Source organism: Aulonocara stuartgranti (assembly GCF_965226115.1).
Source record: "Aulonocara stuartgranti genome assembly, chromosome: 3".
Taxonomy (NCBI): domain Eukaryota; kingdom Metazoa; phylum Chordata; class Actinopteri; order Cichliformes; family Cichlidae; genus Aulonocara; species Aulonocara stuartgranti.
The window spans coordinates 19,825,318-19,848,626 of record NC_138941.1 but is presented as its reverse complement, the minus strand read 5'-3'; the positions used below and the strand labels follow the sequence as shown (position 1 = coordinate 19,848,626).

Genomic DNA, 23,309 nt, shown 5'->3' with positions numbered 1-23,309 from the left:
CATTCTCAGAAAAACGTTTTTTAACATATTGTTTTTGTTTCTTTCTGAATTCATCATTTTCACAGTAACGTCTTTTCATATACTGTTGTTTTTTCTGTCTGACTTCAGGATTGTTTTTATATGCCTCGCTTGTGCAAGACTTTTTCTTTTCTTTGTACTCTTTGTTTGAAGCATACTTTTGTCGTTCTTTCCTTTTTTGGTTTTCTTTTCTCTGATTTCTGGGTTTCTCTGATGCCATTAATCTTCTTCTCATTTTTTGCCTTTGTTGTTTATTAACTTTTTTCACTTTTTGTAAAACTATATCAGAAAGGTCACAGGCAGCAACATTTGTTATGGCAGCATTTGATTGACATGAAAAAGCATCACTTGATGGAAGGAAACTTAATTCACTGCATAGTTCTTCAGTTGGTATATTAGGAGGTTCATTCTGATCTTCATATGATGTGAACTGAGTCACGTGGACTTCTTTTTGTTTCACCGGTGGCGTACAAATGGACATTTGACAAAAGATGTTCTCAGTCAGATCAGTCGTTGTGTTTCTCCTTGGAGTAGAGGAGTTTGCTTCATCAACAGTTGTATCAGAGTGAGTAGATGCCACAGCAGTGGCAGCTGTTGGTCTGCAGACTGTGTCTGTGATAGTATCACTCAGGTTGACTGTGCTCATACTGTAGAACTGCACAGGCTTCAGTTCATAGTTACAAGAGGGTGATATCTCCATCATTTCATAAGAATCTTGGATCCTCTTAATCATGTCACTGAGGAGTGTGAATTTCAGCATCACTGCTGTACCACGATTACGTGACTGTAGTAGTAGAGGAAGACCACTGGGTGTTCTGGAGTGTGGATCAAAGAAACCATATTTGCCTGATGTGGATCTGAACACTGCGATACACAATCCACTCATAATCAATAAGGCATACTGCACATCTGACAACAGGCAGCTCAGTCCTGCTTCTAAGCTGAGAAAGGTATCTACTGCTTCCTCTGGAGGTTCTTCAAATGTCCCATACCGGGAAGGCTGTGTCATGTCGACATCATACATAGACCAGCGAGCATCAACTTTGTCTGGCAGCTCATCGGTTGCCAAATGAATATTTTTAGGAAATCTTTTCTTGGCCTCTTTGTACATCACATCACCTTTATCCAAGACCAGATTAAGGTCAGCTGTAGTCATGTTATCATTCTCATGAAGGAAAGCAAGAAATGTGAGTGAGTTACATGTGCACTGCTTGTTTCTGGAGTCTCCATATTTGGGATGAGCCTGGCTGTGAGATGCACAGATATGTGTAACAGAGGGCTGGTTTTCAAAGTTCACTCTTTCTGCATGAGATGGTCCTGCCACATCACTGTGACGGCCTCTTTTTACAATATCAGCATAACCCACCTGTGGGGCACTTGACACCTCAGGTTGGTCTCTATGGTTTACCTGATGATCATTAAATTCATGCTGCAATCCAATCTTTACAGCATCTGCATAGGATACCTGTTGTACATGTGCAGGAACATGTTGACCTGCCTGTTTGACACCATCAGCATTGGTCTTTGCAGACACAAAGTCTTCTGCAGAGCTCTGAGGAAAATCACACTCAGCTTGTTCACATGTTGGTACTTCATGAAACTCATGGAACTTCTTCCAGCGTTGTTTTGCAGCTTGTGACTTTTTCTGCTTCCTTGGCATTTTTACACAAGTGTTTCTCTTAGTCTTTAGAAAATATGTTTATAAAATAAGAGTGGCACAGAGCAGGAGATGTTTTCTTTGTCTTTATATTTCAGTTTTTATTTCTCAGAAACAGATGTCTTTGTTTGTTTGACAGTTTGTCAGTCGAGAGAATAATATGCACTCTCTTTATTGGCTTGGCACAACTTAGCAGCAAGCGCAAAGTGAAAAACAGCTAGAGAGAAAATTTAGAAGAGAGAACAGACAGAGCAGGAGAAACACGGCTGGGAAATCACAATCAAACCGTGAATTAGAGTTTTCTTTATTTGTTCAGTTTGTTCTCAGGTAGAGGCAATATGCACTCTTTATTGCTTTAATGGCTTGGCATTTTTCAGCAGCAAGCCAAGAGTGAAAAACAGGTAGAGAGAAAATTTAGCAGAGAGAACAGACAGAGCAGGAGAGACACGGCTTTAAATCAAACCGCAGAGTTTTCTTTGTTTGTTCAGTTTGTTCTCAGGTTGAGGCAAAATATGCACTCTTTATTGTTTTATTGGCTTGTGCATTTTTCAGCAGCAAGCCAAAGAGTGAAAAACAGGTAGAGAGAAAATTTAGCAGAGAGAACAGACAGAGCAGGAGAGACACGGCTTTAAATCAAACCGCAATAAGATTCTTGGTTTGGCAAAATTTCTCACAAACCACAGGGTGAAATACAGATGGAAAGAAGGCAGAGACAACAGGTGGAGTAGGACAGAAGATAGAGGGGTTGGGGGGTTGGGATGTGAGATAGAAGACTGGAGATCTGGTCCTTGTTCTTCTTCTGCACACTGTGAACAAAAAACAAGAAAAAAAAATAATTTTAATAAAATTATATCACATGGTAATTGTATGAACTAATTGTGACTACTGAAAAAGGACAAAACAAATATTCAAGCTAAACTGTTGTCGGCTGCCATGTGCAAAAAGTTGCACAATTTGGCACTTTTTAAAAGAATAAATATTTAATTAAATTCAGCAATAATATTTTTAAATACAAATATGATTGAGTGAATTGTTAACTAATCACATGTAATGTGCAAAAATGTACGAAAAAAATATTTTAGCCCAATTGTTAAGCTGAACTTATGTGTATTTATTATAAAAATGTGTTTAAAAGGTCTAGCACAAAGTTTGAACCCATCACTTTAAAGCTTATATTAGTCAGACTCTTTTTTTAAAAATTTGGTGTACTTCTCTAACAGTATGTGCACACCTACCAGGCAAAGCACAGATGTGAGTCAAGTTCCTGAAAGTGTAAGACAAGAAATAACATGTTAGTTGTCTGTACAGTGTTATCAGACTAACAAAAAAACAAAGCCCACACGACATGATACACTGAACTTATAGTCAGCAGGGTAATTATAGAGTAATATAGCACACCAGCTGATACAGCAGCCATTTTATAATTCAAACTAATTAACTGAAGTATTTATTTAAGTACTTATATAAGGCTACTGTTAGACTGTTACTAGCCTTAGCATCGCTGCTAACGCTAGCATTCCTGCTAGCATTAGCACTTCAGTTAGTGTTAGCACTGCTGGTAGAACTAGCACTCTTACTGTTAAAACTGAGGCACAATGGCAATAATAAAGCTCATTTGTTACTTTTGTCTCACTGACCGCCAATAAATATCACAGAAATATCACAGGAATATTCTTTTTGTCAGTTAAAAACTGCTAAGGCTAGTGTTGGCACTATAGCTAGCGTTAGCATTGATGCTAGCATTAGCATCGAAGCTAGCATTAGCACTGCTACTAACAGCAAAAGTCATAAAGTACTCTTACTGTTAAAACTGAGGCACAATGGCAATAATAAATCTCATTTGTTACTTTTGTCTCACTGACCGCCAATAAATATCACAGGAATATCACAAGAATATTCTTTTTGTCAGTTAACAACTGCTAAGGCTAGTGTTAGCACTATAGCTAGCATTAGCATTGAAGCTAGCGTTAGCACTGCTGCTAACAGCAAAAGTCATAAACCTATATAAATGGTAGCAAAGGTTATTCTTTTTTTGCTTTCTTTATTCTTTGAACTCTGTTGAACTTTAAAAAGACTTGATATGTGAGTTTAAATGTCAAACATGTATTTTTACCATCATAAAATTAAAACCGTGCTGTACTGAGTGTATTGTACTTACCACAGCAGAGAGCAAAGCGGAATGACGGCAGTTGGTGCAGTGATTAGTTAAAGACTGATGAGGCGTTCAGGTGGTGCTTGGAAATTTGAGCATCAGTTTGAACATCAATAATGAGCATATATATTTCTCTGTCATAGAGAGACAGAGAAAAAAATACACAAGACTCACCAGCATACAAATTGGTACTTTTTCTCTTTATGTCACTCATTCGCTTATACTCAGGAAAGAGGGCAACTGGCATTAAATTAGCAAATAAAAAGTATGTCATCTTGAACTGTTTTATGGATTTTATTTTAAGACTACTTTGAGCGTATTCGTGGGGAGATAAACTATACAGACTAAAAACAGAGACATTAAATGAGATTCGATTATTTAAAATGTGGGAAAATACACTACAGACAGGTAGATGCTGTGAGCTTTAATTATCCAGTCAGAAAAGATTATTTTAAAGTCATCAACTGACTAAAACTGCCGAGGTATGAAAAACCTGTGTGGAGAAGACAAGTCCACCAATACACAATCAACTTGAATTTAACAGGGCAATAATTCAGGGCTCTATTCAGTTAGCCTATATTAACTACTGACATACTGTTAATCTGTGGCAAAAGCCTGTCAAACCTGTCTTATTGTACCTATTGAAAAAGTTAATCTTACTACAACTGCTTAGATGTAACACACATTTTTGATTTAATCTTGGCAGAGTGAGAGACAGAGCTCGTTAAGCAGGCAGGTGTGAGCCTGGTTGCTATAGTGACTGCACCCAAGGGCTCCATACACATGGACACAGACATGTGGACTGAAATGAATTAATTGCTGAATTTTGAGTTAAAAATTTTGAATGAGATAAAAAAACAAAAAAAACAACCTGAATTTAACCTGAAAACAACAGTGCTGAACTGCTAAAAGCTGAAGGTTACACAGAAGAAGAAGTTGGAAAAAAGCTGAAAATGTTTTAATTGTAAATTAGAAAAACCTAAGAAATGAGAAAAGAACATTTAGAGTCAGAAAACATCTGAAAGAATATTAAAAGGTCATATTCTTTGAATCACTGAATGACTAAAATGTGATCCCTCCACTTGGACCCACACAGTTTAAAAAATTTACATCTCTGAGCTTTGAAAGACAAGATGTTGGAAAAAGAACAACGATGGCGACGTTTTGAGGGTAAAATGATGGCTTTAACACTGTGGACACAGCAGCAGTTGAAAGAGAAGTGTTTAAGATGAATTTTGGCAGAGTGGCAGAGAGAGCTCATTAAGCAGGCAGGTGTGAGCCTGGTTGCTATAGTGACCGCACCCAATGGCTCCATACACACGGACACAGACATGCACCTCACTTTTGCTGCTTAAAATGAACAGAAAAGTCAGGCCGAAACAAATCGTTCCCAAATGAAAAGTAAAAGTCGTATTGACAAAATTCTTTCACTGTGAGCGACAGCAATGTCTAGTCTACCAAATTCTCACTTTTCATGTCTGTGGAGTTTATTATATGGACGTGGTGACAGTGGAAAGACACCATGCTCTTCTGATTTTCAAACGAACCTTCTGAGCCATTTTAACATTAGAGTCTATGGAAGAGTTGGAGGGAGGAGGCTGTGCATTGGTGACATTTATGAAAGAACCATAACACCTAGGACAATAGTAAACACATTGGATGAAAGAGGACAGCCATGGCTACGTTTTGAGGGTAAAATCATACATGTAGAGCAAACGCTGCGGACACAGCAGCAGTTTTAAAAAAGATTTTAAGATTAATTTTTTTGCTCCTCTCACTCTAGCAGTTGAGCTGCCTCACTCTAGCCCCAACATTCCGTCCCATACACACCCATTATAAACTCTGAAACGGGTGAAAAAACATCATGAAACTTAAACTGGAACTGAAGAAAAAGTATAATAGATATTGAAAAGATAAATACAAGTTGAATAGTTGAATGTCTTGTCTTCGTTTTAAAGTTTGAATGGTGGCTCTATGTCAATGTATGTGGAAGTAGTAAGAGTTTAAAAATGAGTAAGTTGAATGAGAATTTGAAGGGTCTCCCCATTGAAATACATTATAAATTTTTGTTGAATAAAGTTGAATAAAATTAAAAATATAAATGTTAAAAATGAGAAAAATAGAAGCAATGTTGTCCAAAAGAATAGGAATCTAACGATGTTTGAATGGTTTTTCTAAGTTGAACGGTTTTGAAGGAGTAGGCTTTCAAAAAACGTACGGAAAAATAATAAAATATAACTAGAAAGTGCATTTTCTGAAGAAACTGCAGTGTGAATGCTTGAATCTGAATGTATGCACTGAAATGAATTAATTACTGAATTTTGAGTTAAAAATATTGAATGAGATTAAAAAAAAAAAAAAAAAACGAATTTAACCTGAAAACAAAGGTGCTGAACTGCTAAAAGCTGAAGGTTACACAGAAGAAGGAGTTGGAAAAAAACTGAAAATGTTTTAATTGTAAATTAGAAAACCCTAAGAAATGAGAAAAGAACATTTAGAGTCAGAAAACATCTGAATGAATATTAAAAGGTCATATTCTTTGAATCACTGAATGACTCAAATGTGATCCCTCCACTTTGATCCACACAGTTTAAAAAGTTTAAATGCCTGAGCTTTGAAAGATACGGTGTTGGAAAGAGAACAATAATGGCGACAATTTGAGGGTAAAATGATGGCTGTAACACTGTGGACACAGCAGCAGTTGAAAGAGAAGTGCTTAAGATGAATCTTGGTACAGTGGCAGGCAGAGCTCGTTAAGCAGGCAGGTGTGAGCCTGGTTGCTATAGTGACCGCACCCAATGGCTCCATACACACGTACACAGACATGCGCCTCACTTTTGCTGCTTAAAATGAACAGAAAAGTCAGGCCGAAACAAATCGCTCCCAAATGAAAAGTAAAAGTCGTATTGACAAAATTCTTTCACCGTGAGCGACAGCAATGTCTAGTCTACCTAATTCTCAGTTTTCATGCCTGTGGAGCTTATTATATGGACGTGGTGACAGTGTAAAGACACCATGCTCTTCTGATTTTCAAACGAACCTTCTGAGCCATTTTAACATTAGAGCCTATGGAAGAGTTGGAGGGAGGAGGCTGTGCATTGGTGACATTTATGAAAGAACCATAACACCTAGTACAATAGTAAACACATTGGATGAAAGAGGACAGCCATGGCTACGTTTTGAGGGTAAAATCATACCTGTAGAGCAAACGCTGTGGACACAGCAGCAGTTTTAAAAAAGATTTTAAGATTAATTTTTTTGCTCCTCTCACTCTAGCAGTTGAGCTGTCTCACTCTAGCCCCAACATTCCGTCCCATACACACCCATTATAAACTCTGAAACGGCTGAAAAAACATCATGAAACTTAAACTGGAACTGAAGAAAAAGTATAATAGATATTGAAAAGATAAATACAAGTTGAATAGTTGAATGTCTTGTCTTCGTTTTAAAGTTTGAATGGTGGCTCTATGTCAATGTATGTGGAAGTAGTAAGAGTTTAAAAATGAGTAAGTTGAATGAGAATTTGAAGGGTCTCCCCATTGAAATACATGGGAAATTTTTGTTGAATAAAGTTGAATAAAATTAAAAATATAAATGTTAAAAATGAGAAAAATAGAAGCAATGTTGTCCAAAATAATAGGAATCTAACGATGTTTGAATGGTTTTTCTAAGTTGAACGGTTTTGAAGGAGTAGGCTTTCAAAAAACGTACGGAAAAATAATAAAATATAATAATAATAAAGATTAGAAGAACAATACTGTGAATGCTTTTCAAGCATTCACACTAACTAGAAAGTGCATTTTCTGAAGAAACTGCAGTGTGAATGCTTGAATCTGAATGTATGCACTGAAATGAATTAATTGCTGAATTTTGAGTTAAAAATATTGAATGAAATAAAAAAAAACAAAAAAAAACAACCAAATTTAACCTGAAAACAAAGGTGCTGAACTGCTAAAAGCTGAAGGTTACACAGAAGCAGAAGTTGGAAAAAAGCTGAAAATGTTTTAAATGTAAATTAGAAAACCCTAAGAAATGAGAAAAGAACATTTAGAGTCAGAAAACATCTGAAAGAATATTAAAAGGTCATATTCTTTGAATCACTGAATGACTCAAATGTGATCCCTCCACTTGGACCCACACAGTTTAAAAAGTTTACATCTCTGAGCTTTGAAAGACAAGATGTTGGAAAAAGAACAACGATGGCGACGTTTTGAGGGTAAAATGATGGCTTTAACACTGTGGACACAGCAGCAGTTGAAAGAGAAGTGTTTAAGATGAATCTTGGTACAGTGGCAGAGAGAGCTCGTTAAGCAGGCAGGTGTGAGCCTGGTTGCTATAGTGACCGCACCCAATGGCTCCATACACACGTACACAGACATGCGCCTCACTTTTGCTGCTTAAAATGAACAGAAAAGTCAGGCCGAAACAAATCGCTCCCAAATGAAAAGTATAGGTCGTATTGACGAAATTCTTTCACCGTGAGCGGCAGCAATGTCCAGTCTACCTAATTCTCAGTTTTCATGCCTGTGGAGTTTATTATATGGACGTGGTGATAGTGTAAAGACACCATGCTCTTCTGATTTTCAAACGAACCTTCTGAGCCATTTTAACATTAGAGTCTATGGAAGAGTTGGAGGGAGGAGGCTGTGCATTGGTGACATTTACGAAAGAACCATAACACCTAGGACAATAGTAAACACATTGGATGAAAGAGGACAGCGATGGCTACGTTTTGAGGGTAAAATCATACCTGTAGAGCAAACGCTGCGGACACAGCAGCAGTTTTAAAAAAGATTTTAAGATTAATTTTTTTGCTCCTCTCACTCTAGCAGTTGAGCTGCCTCACTCTAGCCCCAACATTCCGTCCCATACACACCCATTATAAATTTTGAAACGGGTGAAAAAACATCATGAAACTTAAACTGGAACTGAAGAAAAAGTATAATAGATATTGAAAAGATAAATACAAGTTGAATAGTTGAATGTCTTGTCTTCGTTTTAAAGTTTGAATGGTGGCTCTATGTCAATGTATGTGGAAGTAGTAAGAGTTTAAAAATGAGTAAGTTGAATGAGAATTTGAAGGGTCTCCCCATTGAAATACATTATAAATTTTTGTTGAATAAAGTTGAATAAAATTAAAAATATAAATGTTAAAAATGAGAAAAATAGAAGCAATGTTGTCCAAAAGAATAGGAATCTAACGATGTTTGAATGGTTTTTCTAAGTTGAACGGTTTTGAAGGAGTAGGCTTTCAAAAAACGTACGGAAAAATAATAAAATATAATAATAACTAGAAAGTGCATTTTCTGAAGAAACTGCAGTGTGAATGCTTGAATCTGAATGTGTGCACTGAAATGAATTAATTGCTGAATTTTGAGTTAAAAATATTGAATGAGATTAAAAAAAAAACGAATTTAACCTGAAAACAAAGGTGCTGAACTGCTAAAAGCTGAAGGTTACACAGAAGAAGAAGTTGGAAAAAAGCTGAAAATGTTTTAATTGTAAATTAGAAAAACCTAAGAAATGAGAAAAGAACATTTAGAGTCAGAAAACATCTGAAAGAATATTAAAAGGTCATATTCTTTGAATCACTGAATGACTAAAATGTGATCCCTCCACTTGGACCCACACAGTTTAAAAAGTTTACATCTCTGAGCTTTGAAAGACAAGATGTTGGAAAAAGAACAACGATGGCGACGTTTTGAGGGTAAAATGATGGCTTTAACACTGTGGACACAGCAGCAGTTGAAAGAGAAGTGTTTAAGATGAATCTTGGTACAGTGGCAGAGAGAGCTCGTTAAGCAGGCAGGTGTGAGCCTGGTTGCTATAGTGACCGCACCCAATGGCTCCATACACACACACACAGACATGCACCTCACTTTTGCTGCTTAAAATGAACAGAAAAGTCAGGCCGAAACAAATCGCTCCCAAATGAAAAGTAAAAGTCGTATTGACAAAATTCTTTCACCGTGAGCGACAGCAATGTCTAGTCTACCTAATTCTCAGTTTTCATGCCTGTGGAGCTTATTATATGGACGTGGTGACAGTGGAAAGACACCATGCTCTTCTGATTTTCAAACCAACCTTCTGAGCCATTTTAACATTAGAGTCTATGGAAGAGTTGGAAGGAGGAGGCCGTGCATTGGTGACATTTATGAAAGAACCGTAACACCTAGGACAATAGTAAACACATTGGATGAAAGAGGACAGCCATGGCTACGTTTTGAGGGTAAAATGATGGCTGTAGAGCAAACGCTGTGGACACAGCAGCAGTTTTAAAAAATATTTTAAGATTAATTTTTTTGCTCCTCTCACTCTAGCAGTTGAGCTGTCTCACTCTAGCCCCAACATTCCGTCCCATACACACCCATTATAAACTCTGAAACGGCTGAAAAAACATCATGAAACTTAAACTGGAACTGAAGAAAAAGTATAATAGATATTGAAAAGATAAATACAAGTTGAATAGTTGAATGTCTTGTCTTCGTTTTAAAGTTTGAATGGTGGCTCTATGTCAATGTATGTGGAAGTAGTAAGAGTTTAAAAATGAGTAAGTTGAATGAGAATTTGAAGGGTCTCCCCATTGAAATACATTATAAATTTTTGTTGAATAAAGTTGAATAAAATTAAAAATATAAATGTTAAAAATGAGAAAAATAGAAGCAATGTTGTCCAAAAGAATAGGAATCTAACGGTGTTTGAATGGTTTTTCTAAGTTGAACGGTTTTGAAGGAGTAGGCTTTCAAAAAACGTACGGAAAAATAAAATATAATAATAATAAAGATTAGAATAACAATACTGTGAATGCTTTTCAAGCATTCACACTAATAAAGATTAGAAGAACAATACTGTGAATGCTTTTCAAGCATTCACACTAATAATAATAAAGATTAGAAGAACAATACTGTGAATGCTTTTCAAGCATTCACACTAATAATAAAGATTAGAAGAACAATACTGTGAATGCTTTTCAAGCATTCACACTAATAAAGATTCGAATAACAATACTGTGAATGCTTTTCAAGCATTCACACTAATAACTAGAAAGTGCATTTTCTGAAGAAACTGCAGTGTGAATGCTTGAATCTGAATGTATGCACTGAAATGAATTAATTGCTGAATTTTGAGTTAAAAATATTGAATGAGATTAAAAAAAACAAAAAAAAAAAAACGAATTTAACCTGAAAACAAAGGTGCTGAACTGCTAAAAGCTGAAGGTTACACAGAAAACTGAAAATGTTTTAAATGTAAATTAGAAAACCCTAAGAAATGAGAAAAGAACATTTAGAGTCAGAAAACATCTGAATGAATATTAAAAGGTCATATTCTTTGAATCACTGAATGACTCAAATGTGATCCCTCCACTTTGATCCACACAGTTTAAAAAGTTTAAATGCCTGAGCTTTGAAAGATACGGTGTTGGAAAGAGAACAATAATGGCGACAATTTGAGGGTAAAATGATGGCTGTGACACTGTGGACACAGCAGCAGTTGAAAGAGAAGTGCTTAAGATGAATCTTGGTACAGTGGCAGGCAGAGCTCGTTAAGCAGGCAGGTGTGAGCCTGGTTGCTATAGTGACCGCACCCAATGGCTCCATACACACGTACACAGACATGCGCCTCACTTTTGCTGCTTAAAATGAACAGAAAAGTCAGGCCAAAACAAATCGTTCCCAAATGAAAAGTAAAAGTCGTATTGACAAAATTCTTTCACCGTGAGCGACAGCAATGTCTAGTCTACCTAATTCTCAGTTTTCATGCCTGTGGAGCTTATTATATGGACGTGGTGACAGTGGAAAGACACCATGCTCTTCTGATTTTCAAACGAACCTTCTGAGCCATTTTAACATTAGAGTCTATGGAAGAGTTGGAGGGAGGAGGCTGTGCATTGGTGACATTTATGAAAGAACCATAACACCTAGGACAATAGTAAACACATTGGATGAAAGAGGACAGCCATGGCTACGTTTTGAGGGTAAAATGGCGGCTGTAGAGCAAACGCTGTGGACACAGCAGCAGTTTTAAAAAAGATTTTAAGATTAATTTTTTTGCTCCTCTCACTCTAGCAGTTGAGCTCTCTCACTCTAGCCCCAACATTCCGTCCCATACACACCCATTATAAATTTTGAAACGGGTGAAAAAACATCATGAAACTTAAACTGGAACTGAAGAAAAAGTATAATAGATATTGAAAAGATAAATACAAGTTGAATAGTTGAATGTCTTGTCTTCGTTTTAAAGTTTGAATGGTGGCTCTATGTCAATGTATGTGGAAGTAGTAAGAGTTTAAAAATGAGTAAGTTGAATGAGAATTTGAAGGGTCTCCCCATTGAAATACATGGGAAATTTTTGTTGAATAAAGTTGAATAAAATTAAAAATATAAATGTTAAAAATGAGAAAAATAGAAGCAGTCATGTCCAAAATAATAGGAATCTAACGATGTTTGAATGGTTTTTCTAAGTTGAACGGTTTTGAAGGAGTAGGCTTTCAAAAAACGTACGGAAGAATAAAATAGAACTAGAAAGTGCATTTTCTGAAGAAACTGCAGTGTGAATGCTTGAATCTGAATGTATGCACTGAAATGAATTAATTGCTGAATTTTGAGTTAAAAATATTGAATGAGATTAAAAAAAAACAAAAACAAAAAAACGAATTTAACCTGAAAACAAAGGTGCTGAACTGCTAAAAGCTGAAGGTTACACAGAAGAAGGAGTTGGAAAAAAACTGAAAATGTTTTAATTGTAAATTAGAAAAACCTAAGAAATGAGAAAAGAACATTTAGAGTCAGAAAACATCTGAAAGAATATTAAAAGGTCATATTCTTTGAATCACTGAATGACTAAAATGTGATCCCTCCACTTGGACCCACACAGTTTAAAAAGTTTACATCTCTGAGCTTTGAAAGACAAGATGTTGGAAAAAGAACAACGATGGCGACGTTTTGAGGGTAAAATGATGGCTTTAACACTGTGGACACAGCAGCAGTTGAAAGAAAAGTGTTTAAGATGAATCTTGGCAGAGAGAGAGAGAGAGCTCGTTAAGCAGGCAGGTGTGAGCCTGGTTGCTATAGTGACCGCACCCAATGGCTCCATACACACGTACACAGACATGCGCCTCACTTTTGCTGCTTAAAATGAACAGAAAAGTCAGGCCGAAACAAATTGTTCCCAAATGAAAAGTAAAAGTCGTATTGACAAAATTCTTTCACTGTGAGCGACAGCAATGTCTAGTCTACCAAATTCTCAGTTTTCATGTCTGTGGAGTTTATTATATGGACGTGGTGACAGTGGAAAGACACCATGCTCTTCTGATTTTCAAACGAACCTTCTGAGCCATTTTAACATTAGAGTCTATGGAAGAGTTGGAGGGAGGAGGCTGTGCATTGGTGACATTTATGAAAGAACCATAACACCTAGTACAATAGTAAACACATTGGATGAAAGAGGACAGCCATGGCTACGTTTTGAGGGTAAAATCATACCTGTAGAGCAAACGCTGCGGACACAGCAGCAGTTTTAAAAAAGATTTTAAGATTATTTTTTTTGCTCCTCTCACTCTAGCAGTTGAGCTGCCTCACTCTAGCCCCAACATTCCGTCCCATACACACCCATTATAAACTCTGAAACGGGTGAAAAAACATCATGAAACTTAAACTGGAACTGAAGAAAAAGTATAATAGATATTGAAAAGATAAATACAAGTTGAATAGTTGAATGTCTTGTCTTCGTTTTAAAGTTTGAATGGTGGCTCTATGTGAACGTATGTTGAAGTAGATACAGTTTAAAAATGAGGAAGTTGAATGAGAATTTGAAGGGTCTCCCCATTGAAATACATGGGAAATTTTTGTTGAATAAAGTTGAATAAAATTAAAAATATAAATGTTAAAAATGAGAAAAATACAAGCAATCATGTCCAAAAGAATAGGAATCTAACGATGTTTGAATGGTTTTTCTAAGTTGAACGGTTTTGAAGGAGTAGGCTTTCAAAAAACGTACGGAATAGATAAAATATAATAATAAAGATTAGAAGAACAATACTGTGAATGCTTTTCAAGCATTCACACTAACTAGAAAGTGCATTTTCTGAAGAAACTGCAGTGTGAATGCTTGAATCTGAATGTATGGACTGAAATGAATTAATTGCTGAATTTTGAGTTAAAAATTTTGAATGAGATAAAAAAAAAAGTCCGAATTTAACCTGAAAACAAAAGTGCTGAACTGCTAAAAGCTGAAGGTTAGACAGAAGAAGTTGGAAAAAAGCTGAAAATGTTTTAATTGTAAATTAGAAAACCCTAAGAAATGAGAAAGGAACATTTAGAGTCAGAAAACATCTGAATGAATATTAAAAGGTCATATTCTTTGAATCACTGAATGACTAAAATGTGATCCCTCCACTTGGATCCACACAGTTTAAAAAGTTTACATCTCTGAGCTTTGAAAGACAAGATGTTGGAAAGAGAACAACGTTTTGAGGGTAAAATGATGGCTGTAACACTGTGGACACAGCAGCAGTTGAAAGAGAAGTGTTTAAGATGAATCTTGGCAGAGTGAGAGAGAGAGCTCGTTAAGCAGGCAGGTGTGAGCCTGGTTGCTATAGTGACCGCACCCAATGGCTCCATACACACGCACACAGACATGCACCTCACTTTTGCTGCTTAAAATGAACAGAAAAGTCAGGCCCAAACAAATCGCTCCCAAATGAAAAGTAAAAGTCGTATTGACAAAATTCTTTCACCGTGAGCGACAGCAATGTCTAGTCTACCTAATTCTCAGTTTTCATGCCTGTGGAGCTTATTATATGGACATGGTGACAGTGGAAAGACACCATGCTCTTCTGATTTTCAAACGAACCTTCTGAGCCATTTTAACATTAGAGTCTATGGAAGAGTTGGAGGGAGGAGGCTGTGCATTGGTGACATTTATGAAAGAACCATAACACCTAGTACAATAGTAAACACATTGGATGAAAGAGGACAGCGATGGCTACGTTTTGAGGGTAAAATCATACCTGTAGAGCAAACGCTGCGGACACAGCAGCAGTTTTAAAAAAGATTTTAAGATTAATTTTTTTGCTCCTCTCACTCTAGCAGTTGAGCTGCCTCACTCTAGCCCCAACATTCCGTCCCATACACACCCATTATAAATTTTGAAACGGGTGAAAAAACATCATGAAACTTAAACTGGAACTGAAGAAAAAGTATAATAGATATTGAAAAGATAAATACAAGTTGAATAGTTGAATGTCTTGTCTTCGTTTTAAAGTTTGAATGGTGGCTCTATGTCAATGTATGTGGAAGTAGTAAGAGTTTAAAAATGAGTAAGTTGAATGAGAATTTGAAGGGTCTCCCCATTGAAATACATGGGAAATTTTTGTTGAATAAAGTTGAATAAAATTAAAAATATAAATGTTAAAAATGAGAAAAGTAGAAGCAGTCATGTCCAAAATAATAGGAATCTAATGGTGTTTGAATGGTTTTTCTAAGTTGAACGGTTTTGAAGGAGTAGGCTTTCAAAAAACGTACGGAATAAGAAAATATAATAATAAAGATTAGAAGAACAATACTGTGAATGCTTTTCAAGCATTCACACTAACTAGAAAGTGCATTTTCTGAAGAAACTGCAGTGTGAATGCTTGAATCTGAATGTATGCACTGAAATGAATTAATTGCTGAATGTTAAGTTAAAAATTCTGAATGAGCTGGAAAATACAGAATTTTTAAAGTGAAAACAAAAGTGCAGAACTTTTGAAAGCTGATGTTCACACAGAAGAAGTTGGAAAAAAGCTAAACATGTTTAAAATGTAAATAATAAAAAAATGAGTAATGACAAAAGAAAATTTAGAGTCAGAAAATCTCTGAATGAATATTAAAAGTTCAAATTCTTCTAACTGAAATGAACTTAAAAGATGAACAAAAATTCTGGAGAAAATGCAAACTTTAATATACAGCATAATGTTTTTCAGACATATACACATGTGTATATCATGTTTAATAGTATTACATACATCAATTTGTTTTGTATGTCATAGAAAATAACATAAAAATCTTAAGTCATATTTTACAGCTTCTTTCTGAAAAGGACTAGTAGAATAAATAAAAATAACTAAATTAAATAACTAAATAAAAAATAATAAGCAAGATATGAAATACATGAAAATTCAACTTTTAAAACCACAATCCTGAACCTTTAAATTGTGTTGGTTTCTTAGAACATGGCTGAACAGCTGTTTCTATCGTCCTACTTAATCTGTCTACACATCTTTTTATTACTCATTCTTCTTTATGTTTTAATGTAAACAGAGTCCACACAGTGGTAAAAGAGAACTGTATAGAGATTTTTGAGTAAACTCAAATGAAAGCCTAAGGTGGTGACACAGTTTAACACGTGCAAATAATCAAATAAACACATTAGTCCTTTTTGTGAACATGGATAAATAAGTATCAATACAGCATTGTTCAGCCATGCCACTAAATGCTTTTTTACACATTGTTTTAACCTGGGCTCAGACACAAAGTCCCAAAATTAGTTAGTCCCTGACTTTGAGTTGTGGTTATGACTAATTATTATACACAAGGCTTTATCTATCTAAACTCTAAGTACACAAATATGAAAAAAAAACCTATACTTACCAGCTGATACCCCACACTACACACTAGGTGTGCCATGTGACCTGAAACTTTGGTACAAAATCATCATAATCATTCTGTTAACACTGTTTTTTAACACTGTTTGTGTTGCTGTTCAGCAGTTTAAAATGTTTTAGATTGGATTACATGGAATGAATTTGAATTTTCTTGGGGGGTTTTGTGTGTGTTTTGTTCTTAACAGATTTTTTCTTCCATAACGTTGAATTCCAGTTACCACATTTCTGGTCATATGACATCCCGAGTGCCCACTTAAAAAAATCCCCACAGTTAATTCAACATTAAAACAAAATAAAAATATGTTAAATAAATAAAGGTTTGCTCTGTGATGAAATACTAAATAAGCATACATTGTACAGAGCACTAACAATGACAACAATCCTTTAGCCTGTTGATCAGAGAGAGGCAGTCATTATGTCCATTTAAAACCTGTAATCACAGAGCACAACGTTTCTGTGAAACTATGAAGTCCCATATGATCCTCATCACGTCCAGTGACTTCAGAGTGGATCCTCCCTGTCATCCGGCCAGTGTTTGATGTGTGGCAAGCAGCACAGAAGCAGGATAGCTGAGGACTTTAAAAGAAGAGCAGAAAACGGGAACATATGTAGTTGTAAATGTAAATATCAGTGATACTTGTCTTGTCAAAGGGAATAAAATAATGAAAATGTTAACTTACACACTCATTTAGGGAGGATCTTGACACTGCACAGAGGAGGCACAGTCAGTCTGACAATGATGGTGATCTCCAGGGATGTTTTCCTGCAGCAACATTCCTGCCAACTGGCCGTATGATCCAGAGTAGTTGGTTTGTAATAAACAGAAAGGTGTATATGTTAGGTAGTGTGCACTCAGAGCTGGTCCTAAGAAACAAACACATCCTGTAATAAACTGAATACCTGTAGTAGTGCTGCTGCAAATATGAAGCCCTTCTATCATGAGTGGTTTCAAAGAAGGTGTTTTGGAGGCTCAGTCACAGAAACTGTGCAGTCTGTTCAGTCCTGAGTGTCTCGGCTCTGAAGGGGATGGATCACAGAGGGAAACACCTGAGTACAGACATTACAATACACTCTAACACTCCTAAGGTCAAGTGAAAACACAATTTAAACACTTCACAAAGAATGAATACATGTTTTCATGGAAATAATGTCATTAACCCTTTTTGTTGTTAGTAAATCTCACCGACTGCTTGTGGGACAAGCTAGAAGGAAGACTTATCACAGAATCTCTCCTGTGCTCCAGATGTGAAGTCTCACGCTCTGATCGTATGGCGATGAAGATGGTGATGATGAAGTTTCTCTGATCTGTGGCATTACAGTTTCTGGCTGCTATGTGCTTCACATTGTTGGATTTTACATGTGAAGATTGGAGAAGACACAGGAGGACTGTGTCTTGCTTAAAAAAAAAAAAAAGAAAAAAAAAAGGAAACCTAACAGGAAAGGAACCCCCCCCCCCCTCAACTCCCACCGTACCCTCCCCCCCCCCCCCCCCCCCCTCCCACTCAACTCCCCAACCTCACACCATCAAATGTCTATACAAATGTAGGGTATCATCTGGTAACAGAAAGCAAGTGTAACATATGCACTACATATGTAACACTGCTGAAACATTTCTGGCCAGAAATGTGCAGTTATCAACCCAGACCCACCCTGATGATTGCACTGGCCAGAAACATGATAAAAGCTCATAAAAATTTATGTTTCATAGAAAAATTTGTCCAAAAATATAATTGTGTACTTTTGAAAAAGTTTAAAGTTTATAACAAACCAAAATAATAATATTTTTGTAAATAGTATTTCAAAATAGAGGCACACATAAAGTGGCTTAACTGTCATTATTGCTGTAATTAGGTTTGTTTGTTTGTTTGTTTGTTTGTTTGTTTTTTTAAAAAGCAACCTTTAGTCATTATTGTTCTCTCAGAAACAATGAAGAAGCTGTTGAACATTTATGTTTTGTGTGGGCAATCCTCTGGTCCACCCTCCCTCCCTCCCAGCCACAGTGAGACTGGGGCAGCCTGGCAGGATGTTGAAGCCTGGCTGCAGAGAGGATATGCCTACACTATTCATTTTAAACTGCTATATTTGATTTTTCTGACATTTATAGGTTACTGTTAGTGAATTTTAGATTTTCTGTAATAAATAAAATTGTCATCAAACATTATACTGCAATGCAGGGCGTCAACTTTTAAATATCGCTCTACTTTCTTAAGTCATTCAAAAATATAGATATTACTTACTGTATTCAAAGATCTAGATCATGAATCATCACAGGACAATACACAGTATACTGGGTCATGGTAACTATGGTATGTCTTCATGACTCCAGAATGGAGACATCGATCTGACTGAGAAATGAAAATTAGGTCAAGCAGTGTGTTCTTCTCTGTGGTAGGGGCAGTGATGACCTGTGCGTATCCCCTAGACTCAAACAGCTCCAGGATTGGTTTGTTTGCACTGGATAAAACATTCTCATTAAAATCACCACAAACTATGATGGGATGACAGTCCATGATCTCCAATGAGTCTAATAGGCTTACCAGGTTTTTCAGGAATGGCCTCAGAGTGTAGTCTGGAGGTCTGTATACAACTGCAATCAGAGCACTGACTGGTGCTTCAACCTTTAAAGCCAGAAATTCAAGGTCAGTTACATTATGGATGTACTGTTTTTCATGCACTTGAATGTCACTTTTCACATAAACAGCAACTCCACCACCACTTCTGTTTGCCATCTGGGGAAAGTTTGTGTAGGACAGGTGTCTGTTGCGTTTGAACAAATTGTAATTTTCCAAGTGGAGACTCTCTGCGACAAAAGAGCCCCGCAGGTGTGTTTCTGTTAGGCACAAAACATCTGCTAGACACAATTCATGGTGACTTTTGATGTCATTAATGTGAGCTGGCAGTCCCTCTGTATTATGATGAACAATGGTGAAAACCTCTGACCTGCTCAGTGTTTGCCTCACGTGTAGAAGAGGCATCATGTCATCAAGGTTGGCTTGTCTCATGTTCTCAAGCGCTGCAGTGATTTCTGGGTTGGTGAATATTTTTTTCTCTTCCATATCAAGAAGATACAGTCCACTGAGAGACGTCACTCTACTGACAGCTACGTAGGCCATGCCGGGCTCAAAAATGCTCTTAAGAGAGACAACAGCTGATGTAGTTGTCATACCCTGTACCTTATGTATTGTACATGCAAAGGCCAGCTTCACTGGGAACTGTCTTCGTACCACTCCTTTCTGCTTCAGATTCTCCTCTGCTCTCTCAATGTACACCATGTCGTCTGCTGGTGTGCGGTTATTCTTTCCAGATGTCTCATTATCCATTTTAAGTCCAAGCTTGATGATGTGTTGGTCGTTTTCAGAGTGAACTACTCTAAGTAGTATTCCAAAAGCTCCATTAACCAAACCATTTTGTATGTCAATGTTTCTGGTGAGCATGACACGAGCTCCTTCTGCAACTTTCAGTGTGTCTGGTAACTCGTTTTTACCTCCTTTCAATGGTCTGTCTTGAAGTGCCATTCTGCCAGTTCTAGGATCTTTTCTATAATCATCTGCATGGATGTCAATGATATGAGTGTGGAGCAGAGCCAGTGTTGCAGAGTTGTGTGCATCCACTTCTTTATTAGTTGCAAAAATGTGCAACGCATCAGTTGGACAAAGGGCTGGTTCAGTTATGGCCTGTGACAACAAATTTCTATCTGCTTCGCAAAGCTCATCCAACTTTCCTTTCACACGAATTCTGTTCAGCATCTCTGCAAAGACAACATCATCTTTCTGACGCATAATCTCAGTCAGAGTGATCATCTGAAAATGCTCCCGCCACAGGTCGATCTCAGACGGGTCGTGCACACAGAGAGGTTTAGACTGTCGCACTGGGGGTAGCTGATAGAAGTCTCCGACAGCAATGACTGACATGCCTCCAAAGGGTCTCCGAGTCCCTTTGATCTGTTTGAGTCTTGCATCTACATATGCAAACAGATGTCTTGACACCATAGACACTTCGTCAATGACGATTATTTCAGCATTCAAAAGTTCTGATCTGACTTCATCCAGCTGATTGCCAAGTCCCTGAATGGGAGGTTTTAAGCTTCTAGGCAGCTTGAGAAGAGAATGCAGTGTTGTTCCAGAAATGTTAAAAGCTGCAGTCCCAGTGAAAGCAGTTAACAGGACAGTGGGTTTTGATATGTCAACGTCGTCTGCATATCTGGGCACTTTGCTCAGTATCTTAGATGCTTCTGAGTAGATGCATTTGATAAGATGTGATTTTCCTGTTCCAGCACCACCATTAATATAAAAGAAAAACTGCTCTGGATTTAGAGCACAGACTCTTTTAATGCACCAGTCTCTAACTGCATAAAATATGCAGGCTTGCTTCTTGTTCAGATTCTGAAACATCTGACGTAACAATGTGGGATCAATAGCAGGGGGTTCCCTGATGGCTCTGACTTCTGTTGAAGCATCAGCCTGACGGCTGTAGTCGGGCACATCTTCCTGTTCATTTTCATTGTCTCGCTCTCTTTCTTGTTCAACAAGTGGCAACCTTACGAGATCTGATTCAGGTGCCAGATTACACCATTCGTCAGTCACACCTCTGTTCTGCTCATATTCCTCAACAGCGCTCTCGATCTCCTCACTGTTTTTCTCATATTTTTCTCTGTTTCTTTTGACAATGTGTTGCACGTACTCAAGACGGTCAGTACCTGGCAGCTGTACACAGCCAGCACCATAGAAAGCCTGATAGGTTGGCAACGATGGTGTTTTCAGTTCGTGGTCTGAACGATGAGGAAGGTACAGTTTAAGCAGTCTTCCGTAATATTGCTCTGGATGTTTTTCTTGTGAGCAGCGGTGAAATCTGATGATAGCAGGCTTATTGTTTTTGCGCCTTTGCACAAACCCCATCTCATTGAGAAGGGGCAAAACATCTTTACCTTTTTTCTGTTGGCCATAGACAATCCTGCAAGTAGCAGCAAAGTCTGCCATGCACATCTCCTCATACTCTGGTGTTTCAGGTCTGGCTTTGTATTTGTCATTCAAAGATGTCATCCAAACATTGGAAGACTCAGGTGTTGTGTTGTCCAGAACTGACAGGGGACGACTCATTTTCACAGGATTATCATCAGTTGGAATGAATATTACAGCACGTGAGCATTGCTTCATGTGAAGACCACATGCACGAGCAACACACTCCTGTGCACTGATCTCTCGCTTCTTTGAATATGCCTGCATGACGGCTCTCATTTCATCGCACTCATTTACACTGTCTTTATGGGAGTTCTCAATGACAGTTTTCAGGTACTCAGATAGCCCGCCCTCTTTTTTTGATATATATTTCATTAAATAATTTGCAGCACCAAAAGCATCTAAAACAAAGCTTATGTCAATATTACTGTTCCAGGCTTCAAGCAGATGTGGATTATAGCCGTTTATCCAAGAGTCTTTTGGATCACGCTTTAGTATGATCGTACTCCTCATGTTCATTTTATTCAGGTATCTCTCATATTCTGCATGTGTCAACTTGCATCTTTCCAAGAGCTGCTCTAAACTCATGGAAGCAGTTTCAGGTTCATTCAGCAGCTGGTTCAGTGGTCTGAGCTTGTTCTTTGCCGTTTCTACTTCCAGTGCATCATCCTCACTGGGTCTTGTGATCATTGTCTCATTGCAGGGTGGTTTGGGAAAACCAAAACGGCACCCGGAGCTTAAACTCCTAAAGCACGTCTTTGTGTGGTTCTTACTGTGTTTTTGCACTTCTGTTACTTTTTTGTACAGTTCAGGTTGTTTATGTGGATCAGGCAGCTGAGCTGTGATGTATTTGTTTATAAAATCAAGAACAGTTTGCTCATCATCCTCCTCAAACACAGGAGCACCTTCTACCCACAGGAGGCAGTGTATGTGTGGGCTTCCTCTGTGCTGAAACTCAACTCTGTAAAAGTAGTCAATGACTTTGCCAAGTGGCTCTGCGGGAGATAAGAGTAAATCTCTGAATAATGCTTCAACTCTCTTGTCAAACATGCGCATTGTTGTGACAGGATTGCTTCTCAGGATGTCACACTTTGCTGACCAGTCGAGTCCTTCAAAATTCACTTGTTCACCTTGCTGCCTTGTTATTGCCTCGATCACTTCAGGCCAGCGCATTTCAGCAGCTGAAAATGTGCAAAAGAACGTGGGAGTTCCCAACTGTCTGATCATGGCAAAAAGATCTCTTGTTGTTTTCTCCCAATAGGCTGGGGTTCCTCTCAGAGGCTGCATGAATCTCACTGCATCTTTATTTCGCACCAGTTTCTCCACCTCATGTTTATCTTGTAACATGCCTGAGGTTATTTTTCTACCATCTCTGGTCAGAGGCTTTGCCTTCCTTAACTGTACTGTCATGCTGGATGTAGCCAAGTGTATTTCAGTCACAAACTGTGCAAAGAACAAATAGTTTGTGTCTTTGGCAAAACGATCATCAATGCAGAAAAGTCTTGATTTGAAATACCCACTGGGGGATACTTTGATCAGCCTTCTTTCATCAAGTGTGTTTTGGCCTGTAGGAAACTGCACAGGGAAGGCCATGGCCTCCAGTTTAGGTGTTTTGAAAAAACTTATTGGATTGTTTCTCTCTGCAGGAGCAACAGAGTAGATTCCTTCACTGAAACATAATATCTCCTCAGCCACATCAGGGGGCTGCAAACAGGACTCGAGTGCAAAACCACCATTAGTCAGTCCATCTGCTTGCTCTGAATCATCTCTCATCTGTTCATGCGATTGTTCACCATCACAGGGTAACGTGTCAATGTCCTGTTCATTTTTATTTTGTGCTTCACTCAGTGCATTTTTCTCACAGCTGTCAATTTCCATTAAATC

At 37.5% G+C, this 23,309-nt stretch overlaps 1 protein-coding gene and 2 long non-coding RNA genes across 3 annotated transcripts in view; 1 reads left to right on the top strand and 2 right to left on the bottom strand.

Annotated features, from left to right (window-relative positions):
- The window catches only part of LOC309700493 (uncharacterized protein), a 2,098,293-nt gene that overhangs the window by 538,876 nt on the left and 1,536,108 nt on the right, over window positions 1–23,309 (top strand). The window lies entirely within an intron of this gene.
- Window positions 1,749–3,191, bottom strand: LOC309701353. Its single transcript, XR_014274952.1, has 2 exons — window positions 2,911–3,191; window positions 1,749–2,481 (listed from the first exon to the last, which is right to left on the bottom strand). It is a non-coding gene; the product is annotated as an uncharacterized lncRNA (long non-coding RNA).
- On the bottom strand, window positions 16,693–17,872 carry LOC309701471. Its single transcript, XR_014275003.1, has 3 exons — window positions 17,371–17,872; window positions 17,151–17,254; window positions 16,693–17,046 (listed from the first exon to the last, which is right to left on the bottom strand). It is a non-coding gene; the product is annotated as an uncharacterized lncRNA (long non-coding RNA).